This window comes from Neofelis nebulosa, chromosome 3 (genome assembly GCF_028018385.1).
Source record: "Neofelis nebulosa isolate mNeoNeb1 chromosome 3, mNeoNeb1.pri, whole genome shotgun sequence".
NCBI classification, from domain to species: domain Eukaryota; kingdom Metazoa; phylum Chordata; class Mammalia; order Carnivora; family Felidae; genus Neofelis; species Neofelis nebulosa.
Window position 1 is genome coordinate 205,728,804 of NC_080784.1, and position 18,694 is coordinate 205,747,497.

Consider the following 18,694-nt stretch of genomic DNA (forward strand, 5'->3'; position numbering starts at 1 on the left):
GAAAGCTAGAGGGAAACCATGAAGAGAAAACTATACCTAAAAGAGAAGACTATACATCTTCATTGACAAAAGCAAAGACACCCAAAGTAAACGGAAATCACACACTTACAGATGAAAACTCAAAGTTAGAGAAAACTATACATTTTTATTGAGAAAAGTACAGATACTCAAATAAATGGAGAAAAGTATCAGCTTCAAAGATGCAAAACTCGAGGTGACAATGTCATCATTCCTCAGACTGATCTATATATATTCAATGGAATTTGAACCAAAATTCAAACAAATCTGTATATGGAAACCGAGAGTCTAGAATTTACATAAAAGGACAAGGGAGCCAAGAATAACCAAAACAAGGAGGACTACCAGGACTTATTAAAACGCTGTACTGGGCGCCGGGGGGGGGGGGGGGGGGGGGTGCAGTCAGTTAAATGTCCAGGTCTTGAATTCAGCTCAGGTCATGATCTCATGGTTCATGGAATCGAGCCTATGTTGGGCTCTTTGCTGACAGTATGGATGGAGCCTGCTTGGGATTCTCTCTCCCTCCCTCCCTCCTCTCTCTCTCTCTCTCTCTCTCTCTCTCTCTCTGCCCCACCCCTGCTCATGCTGTCTCTCTCAAAAATAAATATTAAAAAAAAAATAGCTGCACTAACTGAGGGAGAATGGTATTGATCCAAGGATAGACAAACAGACAAAGAACACAGAACCAAGATATTTATAGACTCTATAACAGAGATGGCATTCCACAGCACTGTGGAAAGAACATTCTTTTTAACTAATAGTATTAGGACAACTATGTATCCAAATGAAGGAAAAATAAAATATAATCCGTACATCACATGATATACAAAAATCAATTTCAAATTATAGACCTAAATGTGAAAAATAACATTGGTATCTTCATGATCTCCAGTGAAGGAAAACATTTTAAAGCAAGACATCAAAAGAACTACAGCATAAAGGAGTGAACAGATCTAACTATTTAAAAATAAACTTCCAGGAGTGCCTGGGTGGCTCAGTCGGTTGAGCCTCTGAATTCGGCTCAGGTCATGATCTCGCGGTTCATGAGTTTGAGCCCTGCGTTGGGTGCTGTGCTGAGCCTGCTCGGAGCCTAGAGCCTGCTCCGGGTTCTATGTCTCCCTCTCTCTCTACCCCCTTGCCCACTCACACTCTTGTCTCTCTCTCTCTCTCAAAAATAAACATTAAAAAAAATTTTTTAAATAAACTTCTAGACAAAAGACAGCATTAAGAAAGAAAAAAAACTAAGAAAAAGATCTAAAACTCAATAGAAAATAAATGAGCAAAAGACTTGAACAGGCTTTCACAAAAAAAGGATATCCAAATGGTCAATTAACATATAGTCAAAGAATGTAAATTAAAATCACAGTAAAATACCAAGCAGAGTAGCTAAAATAAAAAAAAAAAACTGTGTTGGGGCACCTGCGTGGCTCAGTAGGTTGAGCGTCCAACTTCGGCTCAGTTCATGATCTCACTGTCCATGGGTTCAGGCCCCGCGTCGGGCTCTGTGCTGACAGCTCAGAGCCTGGAGCCTGCTTCAGATTGTGTGTCTCCCTCTCTCTCTAACCCTCCCCCATTCATGCTCTGTCTCAAAAATAAATAAACGTTAAAAAAATTAAAAGAAAAAAACAACTGTGACCATTTAGGCAAAAAAACAAAACCACGGGAACTCTGGTGCACTGCTGGTAGAGTGGAAACAGGTATAACCATGTTGGGGAACACACACTATATTTTAAGACTTCAAAAACACAATATATTATGACAAAGTAGTTTCTCTTCTAAATACATACCTTTCCTGATACCTTGTTTTGTAGGCACCAAGATACCTGTACAAGATTATTCATACCAGCTCCAAACTGGAAATAGCCCAGATACCCATCAACTATAGAATGGATAAATGTATTGTAGTCTGTTCGTATAGTGAAACACTACTCAGCAATAAAATGATCAAATTGTAGCTCAGTTCAAAACAAATATTATTGCATGAAAAAAGCCATATACCAAAGACTGTAGGTAGTTTGCTTCCATTTATGTAATATTCAAAAACAGGCAAAACTATACTGTTTAGGTATGTATGCTTAGTGGTTACCTACAAAGGGAAAGAAAGGGAACTGTAACCAACCTTTAGTGGGCTTTTAGAGTCACCAGAATGTTCTATTTATCTGACTGGTACTCATACTAGGGGTCAAATTCAAATAATTTACAGAGCTATACATTCATTTTATGCTCTTTTACAGCATTTAACAATAAAAAAAGTTTTGAAAAAAGAAATAAATGTTTGACAAAAGAACAAGGTAATTCAGTTGGTGAGGAAGAGGCTTCTCAGTAAATGATACACAACTGGAAATCCATAGGAAAACACCTCCAACCTTACCTAACATCACTGTAAAAATTAATGTGAAATGGGTAACAGACCTATACATAAAAGCTAAATTATAGGGGCACTGGCTGGCTCAGCCAGTGGAGCGTGCGACTCTTGATCTCAGGGTCATGAGTTCAAGCCTCTCCTTGGGTACAGAGATTACTTAAAAATAAAATCTTTAGGGGCGCCTGGGTGGTGCAGTCGGTTAAGCGTCCGACTTCAGCCAGGTCACGATCTCGCGGTCCGTGAGTTCGAGCCCCGCGTCAGACTCTGGGCTGATGGCTCGGAGCCTGGAGCCTGTTTCCGATTCTGTGTCTCCATCTCTCTCTCTCTCTGCCCCTCCCCCTCCCCCGCTCACCTTCACTCCCTCTCTCTCTCTCTCTCTCTCTCTCAAAAATAAAAACGTTAAAAAATTTAGAAAAAAAATAAATAAAATAAAATAAAATAAAATCTTTAAAAACATAAAAAGCTAAAATTATAAAACTTTAATATGAAAACAAAGTAAAAAAATCTTCCCAACCTTAGAGTAGACAAAAGATTTCAACCTTGGGGTAGACAGATTTCTTAGGATCCTGAAAAGCACTAACGATAAAAGAAAAAAAAATGATGAACTGGACTTCATCAAGCTTTATAAAACTTCTTTCTGTTCCTCAAGACAGAGGAAGGTTGCTTCTGGCTTCTGCCCCAGCATGGACTGCTCCCACACTTAACAATGAAAACCAACTAATTTCAAGTCCAAGACTTTTTTTGAAGCTACCAGGGAACTGAGGTCACAGAGCAAATTGGCCCAAACTCCGAGTGCCTTCAAGGAAAGAGCATACACACTCACCTGAGGTGGATGCAATGTGGCACTGGTAAGAAGACTGTTATGACCAGATGACAAATTGTGAAGACTGCAAACTGTCAGGACAACTCCTGGGGTCACAGAAATTGGGGAAGTCCGTATCCCTTTGCAACCTGTCTACGAAACCCACAGGATGGTCACTGAAAAGACGTGAAAGAGCCCTAAGAAGCACTGATGGCAGCACAGAACTGGGCAGGGGAGCAGCAGCCAAGTGGGAGGGGCAAGAAATTTCAGCCAGGTCCTTCCCTTCCATCTCCACTAAGGAACAAAAGCCTTAATCTGTACAGGGAGGGCTGTGGTGAACACTCATTACAACTTGGGGAAGGGAATGGGGGGGGGGGGGGTGGCATTTACTCCTGGAGAAGGGGCAGGATTACACAATGAGCCCATAACCTGAGCCAAGGAAGAAGGGACAGAAGAACCAAGAGGGCCACTCCCCAAGACTCAGGGTTGCCATACATGCCTAACACGGAGTCTTACTCAGAATAATGAAGACAGCACCACACTACCACCAAACATGATTAAATAAAAAAGCTTCAAATAACAGCCAACTGAAGACTACTACCAGGAAGGACGGAGAGGAATAAGGGTGTGCAAAGATACACTTTGTGAAGTACTACAAATAAGGAAGGCTTAAAACTCAGAATTACAGAGTTCTGGTAACCCACCTTCACACTAAACATAAGCCATTGCTACAGAACTTTGACAGCTGTGGTGCACTGACAATAACCAAAGCAACAATAAATCAACAGTAAACCTAGGTCTACTTTTAACGAGAGTAATACAAACTACAGCACTAAAGACCAAATAGAAAGAAAGCTGTGTCCATTTCCAGGCATAAAAATGATTTACTTCAGTTTCTACTGTCCTATACAGTATGTCTGGCTTTGAAAAACAATTATAAAGCATATAAAAGGCATGGGGGGGAAAAAACCCACACTCCCAAGAGACAGAGCAATCATCAAAACAAGATTCAGACATGAAGCAGGTGTTGGAACTATCTAACAGGGAATTTGAAATAACTATATATAATTAATATATTAAAGACTATTAACAGAAAAAGTGGACAACATGCTACATCAGAAAGGTAGTTTCAGCAGGGAAATGAACACTACAGAATCAGTGAGCTTGAAGACAGATCAACTCACCCAAACTAAAACACAAAAAGAAAAGGTGGGCGGTGGGGGGAACAAACAAGAAGTGTGACACAATAGGAAACATTCTCATTTATAGGTAATCAGAACCCTAGCAAGAGGTGAACAGAGCAGAAGAAATTACGGTTGAGAACTTTCCAAAACTAATGACACACCAAACCAAAGATCCAAGAAGCACAGAGAATATCAATTAGGCTAAAAAAAAAAAAAAAAAACAAAAAAAACCCTGCCTCATTATATCACTTCCAAAATGCTACAAACGAAAAAGAGAAAAATCTTGAAGGCAGCCAGAGATAAGAGACATTAGACACAGAAGAACAAAAACAAGGATTACAGCAGGGTTCCTAGTGGGGGGGGAGGGGGAAGGATGGGGACATGAAACCCAAAAGACGGTGATTTTTTTTTTCTTTTTTAGAGTACTGAAAGGGAAAAGCAACAACCACCACCTATTAAGTCAAAATTCTATACCCAGCAAAGATATCTTTCTAAAAATAATGGAGAAAGATTTTCTCAGAAACAAATACTGAAGAAAATTCATTGCCAGGAGACTTAACCTACAAGAAATGTAAGATATTTCAGGCAGAAAGAATCTGAGTAATACTGAAACTTGGATCTACAAAAAGAAATGAAGAGCCCTAAAAACATAAAGCAAGTAAAATAAAATCAGTCTTTTTCTGTTTTTTCAAGAATTGCACTAAAAGATAACTTTCAAAAGCAAAAATAGTGAGTACTGTGTGTTAATAGCACATATAAATGCAAAATAAATAACATCAGAGAATTGGAAATACACTATGTAAAGGCCCTTTGGCAGGCAGACCTTAGAGAGACTGTGGGTTCAACTCCAGACCACTGCAAAGAGCCACTCAAATGAATTTCTTTTTCCCAGTACACTAGTATACTGTAGCCTATTAGTGTGCAATAGCAGAAAAATTATGTACATACTTGAACTTTGTATCTTATTTTAAAATTACTATAAATACAATGTCTATTAAAAATGCTAACCATCATCCGAGCTTTCAGCGAGCTGCAACCTTTCTGCTGGTGGAGGGTCTTGCCTTGACGCAGACTGCTGCTGACTGATCAGGGTCCTGGCTGCTGAAGGCTGGGGTGTCTGTGGCAGTTCCTCAAAACAAGAGAATGAATTTGCCGCCTCTTCCTTTCCCAAACGATCTCTCTGTGGCACGTGATGCTGTCTGACAGCATTCTACCCACAGTACAACGTCTTTCAAAATTGGAGTCAGTCCCTTCAAACCCTGCCGCTCTTTATGAACTAAGTTTATGCCATATTCTAAATCCTTGTTGTCGTTCCAACCGTCTTCACGGCATCTTCACCAGGAGCAGAATCCACCTCAAGAAACCACTTTCTTTGCTCCTCCGTAGGAAGCGCTCCTCATCTGTTCAAGTTTTATCCTGAGATCGCAGCCATTCAGCCCCTGATCGTAGTTCTCTTGCTGTTTCCACCCCATCTGCAGCGACTTCGCCACGGAGTCTTGAACCCCTCAAAGTCCTGCATGAGGGCTGGAACCCGCTTCTCCCAAACTCCTGTTAATATTGATATTTTGACCTCTTCCCATGAGCCACGGCAAGAAACATTTTCGTAAGGACATCCAGAATGGTGAATCGTTTCCAGAAGGTTTTCAATTTACGCTGCATCAGAAGAGTCACCATTTACGGCGTCTACAGCCTTATATTTTTTAAGATATGTGTTTCTTAAGTAGTAAGACTAAAAAGTCAAAGTCAAGATTATTCCTTGCACCACGGGCTGCAGAATGGATAGTCTGTTAGCAGGCATGAAAACATTAACCTTGCTATACATCACCAGAGCTCTTGGGTGACTGGGTACAATGTCAATGAGCAGTATTACTTTGAGAGGAATCTTTTTTTCTGAACTGTAGGTCTGAACAGTCGGCTTAAGATATTTGGTAAACCATGTCGTAAACAGATATGCTGTCATCCAGGCTTTGTTGTTCCATCTGTAGAGCGCAGGCAGAGTAGATTCAGCACAGTTCTTCAGGGCCCTAGGATTTTCCCAAAGGTAAATGAGCACTGGCTCCAACTTCAAGTCACCAGCTACATTAGCCCCTAACAAGGGAATCTGCTTGTCCCTTGAAACTTTGAAGTCAGGCACTGACTTCTCCTCTCTAGCGATGACAGTCCCAGTCTTCTCCCCAAATGAGGCTGTTTTCGTCTACACTGAGAATCCATTGTTTAGTGTGGCCTCCTTCATGAATTATCCTAGCTAGACCTTCCGGAGAACTTGTTGCAGCTTCTCCATCGGCACTTGCTGCCTCACTTGGCACTTTGGTGTTATGGAGACGGCGTCTTTCTTTTTTTTTTTTTTTTTTTTTTTTTTTAATTTTTTTTTTCAACGTTTTTTATTTATTTTTGGGACAGAGAGAGACAGAGCATGAGCGGGGGAGGGTCAGAGAGAGAGGGAGACACAGAATCAGAAACAGGCTCCGAGCCATCAGCCCAGAGCCCGACGCGGGGCTCGAACTCACAGACCGCAAGATCGTGACCTGGCTGAAGTCGGACGCTTAACCGACTGCGCCACCCAGGCGCCCCAAGACGGCGTCTTTCTTAAATCTCATGAACCAACCTCTGCAAGCTTCAGATTTTTCTTCTGCAGCTTCCTCTCCTCCCCCAGCCCTCACGGAATTGAAGAGAGTCAGGGCCTTGCTCTGGAAGAGGCTTTAAGAGAGTATTGCAGCTGTTTTGATCTTCCTTCCAGACCACTGGAATTTTCTCCCTACCGGCAGTTAGGCCATTTCCCTTTCTTATCATTCATGTGCTCACTGGAGTAGCACTCATTTCCTTTAGGAACTTTTCCTTGGCATTTGCAACTTGGCTGTTTGGAACAAGAGGCCTACCTTTCGGCCTATCTTGGCTTTAGACATCCCTCCCTCACTCAGCTTCATCATGTCTAGCTTTTGATTTCAAGTGAGAGATGCGTGACCTTTCCTTTCACTTGAACCCTCAGAGGCCACTGTAGGGTTGGTTGTTAGTTGGCCTAATTTCAGTACTGCTGTGTCTCAGGGAGTGGAGAGGCCTGAGGAAAGCGAGAGTTGTGGGATGGTGACTGACATTCTACAGAGCAGCTAGAAAACACACATTTATCAATTAAGTCCACAGTCTTAATGGACACAGTTCATAGTGCCCCCAAAACAAGTACAATAGTAACATCAAAGATCACTGATCACACATCACCATAACAAACATAATAATGAGGAAAAACTCTGAAATATTGCGAGAATTACTAACCTAAGACAGAGACACAAAGGGAGTAAAGGCTTTTGGAAAAACGGCACCAATAAAAAAACCTTCAATTTGTAAAAAACACAGTATCTGCGGAGCACAATATGAAACCAGTATGCCTGTACTACGCTGTGAAGCAATATAATATCATTTGAAGGTACACTTTGCACGAATTTAAAACGTACACTGTAGGGGCGCCTGGGGGGCTCAGGCGGTTAAGCGTCCCATTCAGCTCAGGTCATGATCTCACAGTTCGTGGGTTCGAGCCCCGCGTTGGGCCTGTGCTGACAGCTCAGAGGCTGGAGCCTGCTTCGGATTCCCTCTCGCTCTGCTCCTCCCCCACTCATGCTATGTCCCTCTTTCTCAAAAATAAACTTAAAACATTTTTTTTTCCTTAAATGTACACTGTAAAGCCAGGACCGGACCTGGTGGGGGCTGGCAACATGGAGTTGCTACACCAGCAAACACACAAGCAGGTCCCTAAGGCCCAGTCTCACATGGGACTGAGATGACAGACAAATAGTCTCTGTATTTAGCAGAAAACAAAATCTAAGCAAACACAGACCAGATTATTCAGCCGTCTAGAACTTCTAGGGATTATGTCCAGCAAAGAGCCCCCTAACCAAAGAAAGAACGCCACACTTCACACTGACAGGTTAAAGTAGCACACCCAGTACCTGTAGACTGCTCTCAGAAACTTCCAGCATCAGTGGTACACAAGGGCGCAGCAGAAGACACAAGACAGCAAGAGGAGCTTCTGGGTGCCACCTCCACCACTAATGACTCTGACACCACCACCCTAATGCATGACTCACTGTGGTCTGACTCTTCCCTCCAGAAAATTCACCATGGCATGGATGGCCTCAGTGGAGTCGGACACAGTATTCTGGAAGGACTGAGGGCCCAGAGACTGACCTTGAAGGGGACTCAGAAGATCTCGGACACTGCCAACATGCTGGGCTTATCCAACAGTGATGTGGCTTTCCAGGACAGGGCTGTATGATCCGTGGGGCGTCGCTCACCCGAGTGGTCATGTTCCTCGGGGGGCAGTACTGGAGTGAGCCAGCCACGCCCACTGGCTGAAGGACCTGCCCACTGTGTGAGTGTGGGTGCGTGAAAGAGAAAGGGGAGCCCAAAGGAGGCCTACCGAAACACATGGCCGTCTTAACTGTGACGATCACTTGGAAGTAACTGTGATCTGTAACCTAGTGGGAATTTCAAATCTGCTTTCTGTGACACCTTGGTAGAGAAGCTAGTGTCACCAAGATGCATGGTGCTTTGGAAATGAAAGAAGTACATGTTCTCTCTGAAAATAAACAAATTCAAAAAATTAAAATGTACACCGTAAGCCCAAAGGCAACAAGCATAAAATATTTTAAGAGGTATGAATAGTAAGTCAACAGAAGAGATGAAACGGAATCATAAAACATGCTAAATAAAACCGAGAAGAGGCAGAAAAAAGGGGGAAAAGAAAACAAAAGATAAATGAACAGAAAATATAGCCAGCAAGATGCAAGGTTTTAGTCAAATCCTATCAAGAATCATCAATGGCTGCCTGGGGCCAGAGGAGAGGGGGTGGACTGGCAAAGGGCTTGAGGGAACTGGGTGGGGTGATGGACATTTCCTAGGGGTTTTTTGTTCTTGTTTTTTTAAGTTTGTCCATTTTGAGAGAGAGAAAGAGTACAAGCAGAGGAGGGGCAGAGAGAGAGAGAGAGGGAGAGAAAGAGAATCCCAAGCAGGCTCTGCTCTGTCAGCCTGGAGCCCAACGCAGGGCTAGAACTCATGAACCGTGAGATCATGACCTGAGCCAAAACCAAGAGTTGGAGACTTAACCGACTGAGCCACCCAGGTACCCCAGAAATTTCCTAAGTATGGTAAACATTCATCCATACTCAGAAAACTGTATGTTTAAAATGGGTGTATCCTAGGGTGGCTCAGTCGGTCAAGTTTCCTACTCTTGGTTTCAGCTTAGGTCACGGTCTTGCAGCTCGTGGGTTCAAGCCCTACATCAAGCTCTGCGCTGACAGTGCAGAGCCTGCTTGGGATTTTCTCCCTGCTCCGCACTCCCCCCCCCCCCCCGCCCCCGTACCTTCTCTCTCTGAAAATAAATAAACTTGAAAAAAAATGGGTACATCCTACTGTGTGCAAATTATAACTCAATAAAGTTTATTTTTCAAAATAAAGAATAAAAAGTTAAAGGAAAAACAACTCTACTGAAATAACTAAGAATGCCGAGTCGTGGCCGGACTGCCCAGTCTCACTTACTAGCATGTTGACACGGGCGTCACTCACCCTCTCTCTGTCCTCAAGCACCAGCCGCACGGGCCTGCCATGAGGAGGTAAGAAGTGCTTCAAGCCCCAGCTTGGCACACAGTTAGAGACCGTCCAGTGCTGGCTAGCATTATGATTAATAAAGAATGACCCACACTTTTGCCTAGGACCACATATGGTGGCACCTTGAGGGAGAAGACACCGTCTCTGTTCTAGTCGAATGAATGTCATCTGACTAAAGACTCAAAGACTGAGGGGAACCTGGGTGGCTCGCTTGGTTAGGCATCTGACTCTTGGTTTCGGCTCAAGTCATGATCTCACGGTTTGTGGGATCGAGCCCCATATTGGGCTCAGCACCGCTGGTATAAAGCCTGTTTGGGATTTTTCTCTCTCTCCCCCTCCCACGTACTCTCTTTCAAAATAAATAAATAAACTTAGGGGGAAAAACATATTACCAGAAATAAATTGACAGAAACAAACCTCATAGTTAGAAAATAATCCATTTCTCCTACATGCCTACCTCTGTATGGTTCAGTCAGTATTTACGGAAGACCTACAAGATGCTGGAGAAAGATCCAAAGACCACATATACTCTCTGGCTCTTGAGAAAATGCCACAGGAGTGAGCTGTTCCAACATAATGAAAGAAAGAGCATTAATACAAAAAGATGTGCATGTTACTACAAAAGCCCCAAGGAGAGGAAATGACTCACACCAGGCTACAAAGCCAAGAGCCAAGTGCCAGGCATTATGCGAAATGCCATACATGTACTTCTTCCTATGACTCTTACAATGACTCCAAAGTAGGCACTATTGTCTCATTTTAAAGCTGTGACACCTAAGGAACAGAACCATCAGGGAACCTCATCTAACATCACAGAGCTAGGATTCAAATCCAGGCAGTCTGAATCCCACACCTGCACTCCCAAGACAACAGTGGACGGCTTCTCTGCCAGCATCTGCCTGGGAGGGGTCAGGGAAAGCTCCTCCTCCCATCAGCCACCTGGAAAGCGCCTCTCGGAGCGAGCGCTGGGACTCCTGCATCATCTTCCCTTTCAAAGCTGACTCATCCCCTCCCCCTCCCCTTCTCTTCCAGGCTGGGTGGCTAGTCCCGCCTTCCTGCTCCCGCAGCACTTCTCAACCACATGCACCCGCCTCTCTCCCGAGAAACTGACCATGGGCTCAGTGAGACCACAGACTTTGTCCCAATCACATTCTTTCCACTAACACCTTCCATAGCATCACTCCTAGGGCAGGCAGCGTTCACTGAATGAACAAGCAGAAGCCTCTCCAGTGGTTTTCAGAGTGACAGACAGGAAAGGCTGACTGCCTGACACGGGAGCTGAGCTGCCCGTCGGGGTAACTTGTGCCAGAAGATCCTGGAATCACATGCACAATATGCAGAATCAAGTTCCTTCACCGCCACTTTAGGAACTACACCTACAGCCTCTCAGGGACTCCCCTAAGACCAACGGTCAGGGAAGAAAATGCTGAGTCTGTTTACAGTTGGTTTAAGTGATGTGTTGGCACCAGCCAGCGGATGGCTGCAACATGACACTACACTCAGACTCGGTCCTGAAGGCCCAGTGGCAGGAAAATCCAGACCAGCGGGCACAGGTCTGAGAAGTATGGTCGGATGGACCCTTTGCCAGGAAGGAAGAATGGCCAGAGATGCAGATCCACACCAATTCACTGATGGAAGCTACTGTCTGGCAGGACGGTCAGGAATTTGGAAAGAACAAGAAGCGATAACTGGTGGCAAAGGGCTCTAGAGAAGGGGTGTGAGGACGGACTCGGCACGCAAGGGCCTCTGTGTCCTGTGTGAATATGCTCAGCGAGGACACGCCCTGCAAACGCAGCTCTCAAAGCTCAGTGGACAAGATGAACAGAGCCACACGTGTCTCTGAGCTTCCTTCCCTGACACTTACTCTAATACACTCATGACAGCAAGGGTGGGAGTGATGAATCTGCTCAGTGACCTACACTTCCGCCAAGAACGATCTGGGTTCTCCAATGCCAGGTATCCGCAGGGCACAGCTCGTCTGGTATTCGGCATTTCGTGCTTTCTCTAGCACTGGACTCACTCAGCAAGCAACAACATAGCTGGGAGACCCAGAGAGGCCGGACTTGTGCCCCAGCCTCAGTTACTGGCTTCCTCCAACCTCTCCTCAGCCCCCATGCCTCTGCACAGGTGAGGGGTCCTGCAGGGCTGGCTATCTAGTGAGCCTACTACCCAACCTTGTCCCACATAGTGGCCTGGAGCCGCCCTGGCCCACGTGATACACAGAAATGTCTGACCACCTGAATAAGGGGGCTACCGCTCCAGCAATCGGCTCTGGCCGTGCTTCCCAGACTCCTGCACACTTGCCCATCGACGCTGGCTCGCCTGAACCCTAGAGGTCTGTTTCCCATGGCCCTCCCAACACAGACATGACGCATCCCAGGCAGCCTGCCTGCAGGGGTGCCCTGACTGCCATGCATGCCCACCCACTAGCCTCAGCTTGCGTGCACCCCAGACAGATCCTGCCTGCCCAGTGACTGTGGACTAGCTCTGGCCCAGGCAAGCCAGCTGCAACCACATGTGCTCCAACAAGGTATGAACCCCAGCTTTGCGGTGTGGCCCCCTTCGAAATGTGTCCTTCCATGGGGGTACTATCCCTCAGCCCTCAAGTATACTTTAGAGTTTCCTTTCCAGTTTACAGTTACTCTAGCGGAGCTTACTAATTTCTTAATATATTAAATTTCCCTTGTTTAAATTACTATATGGTTTAAAAAAATAAAAAATAAAATAAAATAAAAAAATAAATTAACTATATGGTTTGTTTCCTGATTGGACCTAGACTGATACACCCAGTTCTCCCATGTCACCATTATAGACTTACTGTACAACATTTCACTGTTATGACCCATGGTCATGGGATTCACTCATCTTGTCACATACCCCATCACCCAAAACAGCTGGCTGGGGAGAATGATGAAATGGCCTACTGGGGACTCACCACATTAAATGGGAGACCTTTGGGGTTAGAGAGCCATCCCGTAAGACGCAGCTGTACATATTCTGCACAGATGCCCAAGACAGACATGGTGCTGCCTCTCCAGGAAAGAAGGGCCTAAGTGCAAGCAGCATCTTTCACTGGCACCTAACAACCAATCCGGAAGATTCTTCCTTCCCACCCCTGCAACTTTAGGTTAGAACTCTTAGTAGCCAAGAGTTGAAAACCTGTACCAGGTGATAATAGTTTCGGTATATAAGAAGTTAGCCTGGCCATCTGGACTCATACCTCTGAACCAACAAGTTCAACACAAATGTTGACTAGATATTGTGATGGTCAAAGATAAAGAGACACATGAGACAGGTGCAGAATCCCAAAAAGAATGTCTTCAAAAAATATGTACCTCTCCATTAAACTTCCTTCTAAAACTTCCTTCTGACACATCCTGCAAGAACAGCAACACTACGGGCATCTGGGGGGCTCAGTCAGTCGACCATCCGACTTCTGATTTTGGCTCATGTCACGATCTTGTGGTTCATGAATTACAGCCCTGCGTCGGGCTCTGCACTGACAGCACAGAGCCTGCTTTGGATCCTCTGTCCCCCTCTCTCTGCCCCTCCCCAGCTCTCTCTCTCTTGCTCTCTCTCAAAAAAAAAAAAAAAAAATGTTAAGTTTATTTTTTAAAGCAACACTGAATCCTGTGGATGCTTAGAAAACATACACTTAAAATACTGTACAACTGTGGTTGAAAATACTCACTGTTTATCCTTAGGCAAGTCATTAATCCTCCAAGCCTCAGTTTCCTTATTTGCAAAGGGAAGATTAAAAAAATCCACTCAGAGGGCTGCTACAGAATCAAGTGAGATATGACAAGTGAAGTGCTTAACAGAGTCTAGGACTCTGGGTTAAGTAACCCAGAGTAACCATTAATGGTTAATGGTAACAGTAACCATTAAGTCAAAATCGGCAGCTATTTATTACCATAAAAATGACAGACTGTTTTAAATGGGCAGAATAAAGCAGGCAAATGCAAATAAAATAAATGCATGGGTAGCAATTTAAAGTCAGAAAAACATAAGTGGGGCGCCTGGCTGGCTCAGTCAGTGGAGCATGTGACTCCTGATCTTGGGGTTACGAGTTCAAGCTGCACATTAGGTGAAGAGATTACTTAAAAATAAAATTTTAAAGAAAAGATAAACATTATAAGTAACAAGGTACTCTGTTAATAGGAAATATACTTTTAATAAAGACGTGAAACTCACAACTCAACATAAAAATAAACATGTTAATATATATAAAATGCAAAGCCAGTAAAGCCTCCAGGTAAAAATTAACAGATGTCACCAATAGTCAAACAGGCCACCTATCAATCTGTAACAAACCAAGCAGACAAAAACATAAATGACAAATTTAAATAAGGCATAATTGTTGGATTTATGTCAAGATTTAAACTCCACTGAATACTTCTTGCATTAAACTCCATGAAACACTTGCACAGTTGATCAAATAGGCTACCAAAAAGCAAACAGAAACCTACACTCCAACAGACACAAGTTATACAGGCCATATTCACTTAAAAACAAAAAACAGGAGTGCCTGGGTGGCTCAGTCGGTTGAGCGTCCGACTTCGGCTCAGGTCATGATCTCGCGGTCCGTGAGTTCGAGCCCCGCTTCGGGCTCTGTGCTGACGGCTCAGAGCCTGGAGCCTGCTTCCGATTCTGTGTCTCCCTCTCTCTCTGCCCCTCCCCCGTTCATGCTCTGTCTCTCTCTGTCTCAAAAATAAATAAACGTTAAAAAAATTTAAAAAAAAATTTAAAAACAAAAAACAAATGGAATGTAAGATTTATAAAAGCTGAAACCACATATTTCAAAGTCCAATTCACTTCAATATTCAAAGCTCTCTCTCAAGTACTTTAATGAAGACATAAATTTGTAATTACAGTCCCACCAATATTTAATACTAGAGGACAGGGATTACCAGTAAATTCCCAGTACTTACCATAGTAACTTGAACATAATATGCACTAACTGAATGTCTGCTGAGTAAAGACTGAGAAAAACACGAAACTGAGAACACTATATATCAAAACTTTAGGTGTCTGGCCAAAACTGTACTTAAAGTTAAGTTCATAGCTGTAACGACTAGTATTATTTCAAAGGAAGAGAAAAGTAAATATTTGGCTATTAGAAATCAATTCAGAAAGCCACCTTCCCCAAAATAGCAACAATCATTATTACGAAAAGTTAATGACTTAGAAAATTGTTAACAATAGGAACTAGTTAAAACGTGGTAAATGTCTCTGAATTGTATGCTTACAAATGGTTTAAATGGCACATTTTATGATATACCTGTTTTAGCACAATTTTGAAAAAACAGATTTTTTTTTTTTTTTTTTTGAAAAGGGCAAATTTAAGTGGGATGGATACTGGGAAAAAAACATACAAACAAAAACAGATTAAAAAAGAACTGACCTACAAAGTTTAATGGGTGATTACCCTTTAAGAAACAGAATATTCCCGGGGCGCCCGGGTGGCGCAGTCGGTTAAGCGTCCGACTTCAGCCAGGTCACGATCTCGCGGTCCGTGAGTTCGAGCCCCGCGTCGGGCTCTGGGCTGATGGCTCGGAGCCTGGAGCCTGTTTCCGATTCTGTGTCTCCCTCTCTCTCTGCCCCTCCCCCGTTCATGCTCTGTCTCTCTCTGTCCCAAAAATAAATAAAAAACGTTGAAAAAAAAAAAAAAAGAAACAGAATATTCCCTAACACTAACAATGTGCATAGTTTACAGGACTAAGATTCAATCCTCTAATACCAGAAACATCTTAGAATCATGAAAAGCACATGGTAACAATTAGCATTCACGGGGTCCTACTAAAATTCTCACTCTCTCATCTACCTCAAACCACTCACACATTCCCCAAAGCCATGCTTTTAAATTAATTCCTACCACCATTCCACTATATATGGATGTCCTCAAGTCACTTTATTTTCTACAAAAGACTCCTGACGTTCTCAAGGACATGAGGTCACATGAGGACTTTCCAGGATACCAGCTATCACAAATCACTAAGACATTTAAGTGACCTCATCAGACCTTTAAGAAACATGTAAAATTAAAATAAATTCTGCCTGTAAGTATACATTGCATTGTGGACTTTAGTGTATTGACCTCAGAAGGCAGTCAGGAAAACCACAACACAGAGAAATGAAATGATGGGGGAGGGGACACAGCCAGCAGCTAAGTGATTTCCACACAAAACTAGGAGCTTCAAAATTCCCCCTTTTCAAATTCATGCTTTCACAAAATTGACATTAGAATGGTAACAATTATGGGAATGCAAACTGATGCAGCCACTCTGGAAAACAGTATGGAGGTTCCTCAAAAAATCTAAAAATAGAACTACCCGACGACCCAGCAATTGCACTACTAGGCATTTATCCAAGGGATACAGGTGTGCTGTTTCGAAGGGACACACGCACCCCCACGTTTATAGCAGCACTATTAACAATGGCCAAAGTATGGAAAGAGCCCAAATATCCATCGATGGATGAATGGATAAAGAAAATGTGGTGTATATATATACAATGGAGTATTACTGGGCAATCAAAAAGAATGAAATCTTGCCATTTGCAACTACGTGGATGGAACGGGAGGGTATTATGCTAAGTGAAATCAGTCAGTCAGAGAAAGATAAAAATCATTATGACTTCACTCATATGAGGACTTTAAGAGACAAAACAGATGAACATAAGGGAAGGGAAACAAAAATAATATAAAAACAGGGAAGGGGACAAAACAGAAGAGATCCATAAATATGGAGAACTGAGGGTTACTGGAGGGGTTGTGGGAGGGGGGATGGGCTAAATGGGTAAGGGGCACTAAGGAATCTACTCCTGAAATCATTGTTTCACTATATACTAATTTGGATGTAAATTTAAAAAAAATAAATAAAACAAACAAAAACTTAGTAAAATATCCTCAAATACAAATCTGTAATTCAACCTGTGTAATAGTATTGATTTCAAATACTGAAATAAAATATTAAAAAGTAAAAAAAAAAATTAAAAATATAATTGATAGTCAGGGAAAAGAGAATATTTATTAACTATTATAATAACCCCTACAAAACACATTTCTTGAATATAGGATTTTAACCTTTTGATCTCGATTTTATTTTCAGAATTTTGTGTTTCTACATGAACACAATAAATTGGTTGTTTTCACTGAAAAAAAATTAATAAAGGTTGTATCATCTTACTCTACCATGAACACAGTACAGTTGACCCTTGAACAAGAGCTTGAACTGTGCAGGTCCACTTATACAGAGATTTTCTCTAATAAATACAGTACAGTAATGTAAAAAAAAAAAAAAAAAAAGAATGGTAACAGATACATTAAAAAATAACGAATATGTGAAATAAATATTGCATAGACTCCAAAATACTCTCAAAATTCTGAGGATTTTAGTCCTCATGTCAATTAAAAACCTGAGGTAATATAACTTTGAGATCAACACCTGCACAAAGTCCAATAAAACCCACGAGACCACATTAAATCCTCAAAAATGCTGTATGGAAATTACTGTCTAAACCACAAAGACTGGTCAGAGAATCAGCACATCCCATCCTAGGTGGCCTTACACCTGTCACAGTACCTCCCCAGCCCCTTATATCCAAAAGGGCAGGTGCTGCTTGGCCCTGGCCCCTTGCTCCTCCTAGCTGTGCAGCTGGCCCTGAGCAAGTCCTTAGCCTTTCTGTGCCTGTTTCCTCAACATGGACTGGGGACCAGGGCACCTGTGCTTCAAGCCACTGTAAAGACAGAAAGGAGACACACACAGGGACGGCACAACAGTGCCTGACACGGAAAGTGCCGTGTAAGTGCCAGCCGACGCGGACACATGTAATTATCAGCTTGTGGCAGGACCACTCAGTGATCACTGCTTGCGCGGCAAAGTAACGCCGCAAGGACCATACGAACTCCTTCCTGATCTCTCTTCTACTACAGTTTTGCCCTGCTGTTCGTATCTCACTGCTGCCCAGCTCACCTAAAACATAAGCCTCCTAAGAACAGAAACCACTCCACGGGACACTTCCCGGCAACCTGACCGTGCCAGACAACACACGGCAAGACTTGTGGATGTTCTTCCAGTGTCACACCCCAGTATCAAGTACGTATTCAAAGACCTCAATAAATGTTTGCTCAATGAATGAATCCGCGTTCTCTCAACGATCTCGACTTCAAGTCCAAGGCCCTGACACCCCTTGCAGAGTCTGGCCCTAGTCACCACACCTTGCTTGGGACACACTGCCACTGACCAGATTCTGCTCACTCGCTGGGCATCAACCCTGAGTCCTTTCACTTGGGGAAACACTCCGAGCCCCCCACACAGACGAGGCGCTGTCCCTGATCCCTCCCTCTCCCCTGGATGGGGGGGGGGGGGGGGGGCGGTCAGCACTCTCCCTAAACCAGGGCCTGGGCCAGGAGCAAGTCCAGTATTTGGAAGGGAGTCAGTCAGAGGAGTGTGAACCAGCAGACAGAGGGGGAGAACGTTAGGCCTCCTTTCCCAGAGGAGGGTCATGAACCCAAAAGGGTGGGAACCTTTTATTCTAAGTAAGTTTTTATTTCATTCAGCTTTTCAATACTTCCAACAGGACAGAGACCTACTACCTGTACCCAAATAATTCTTTGGTAACCAGAATTAACTGATAAATAAATGTTGCTTCTGATTTTCATTTTCATTTTTTAATTAACGCCAAATGATTAATTCATGTAATAAAAAAAGCTAAGCATGTAATATTTAT

The 18,694-nt window shown here is 43.2% G+C and overlaps 1 protein-coding gene and 1 pseudogene across 9 annotated transcripts in view; one reads left to right on the top strand and one right to left on the bottom strand.

The window, feature by feature from the left end:
• FAM193A (family with sequence similarity 193 member A) overlaps nt 1-18,694 on the bottom strand; it is a 165,602-nt gene that overhangs the window by 116,978 nt on the left and 29,930 nt on the right. The window lies entirely within an intron of this gene.
• LOC131508105 (Golgi SNAP receptor complex member 2-like) lies at nt 8,074-8,713 on the top strand (annotated as a pseudogene).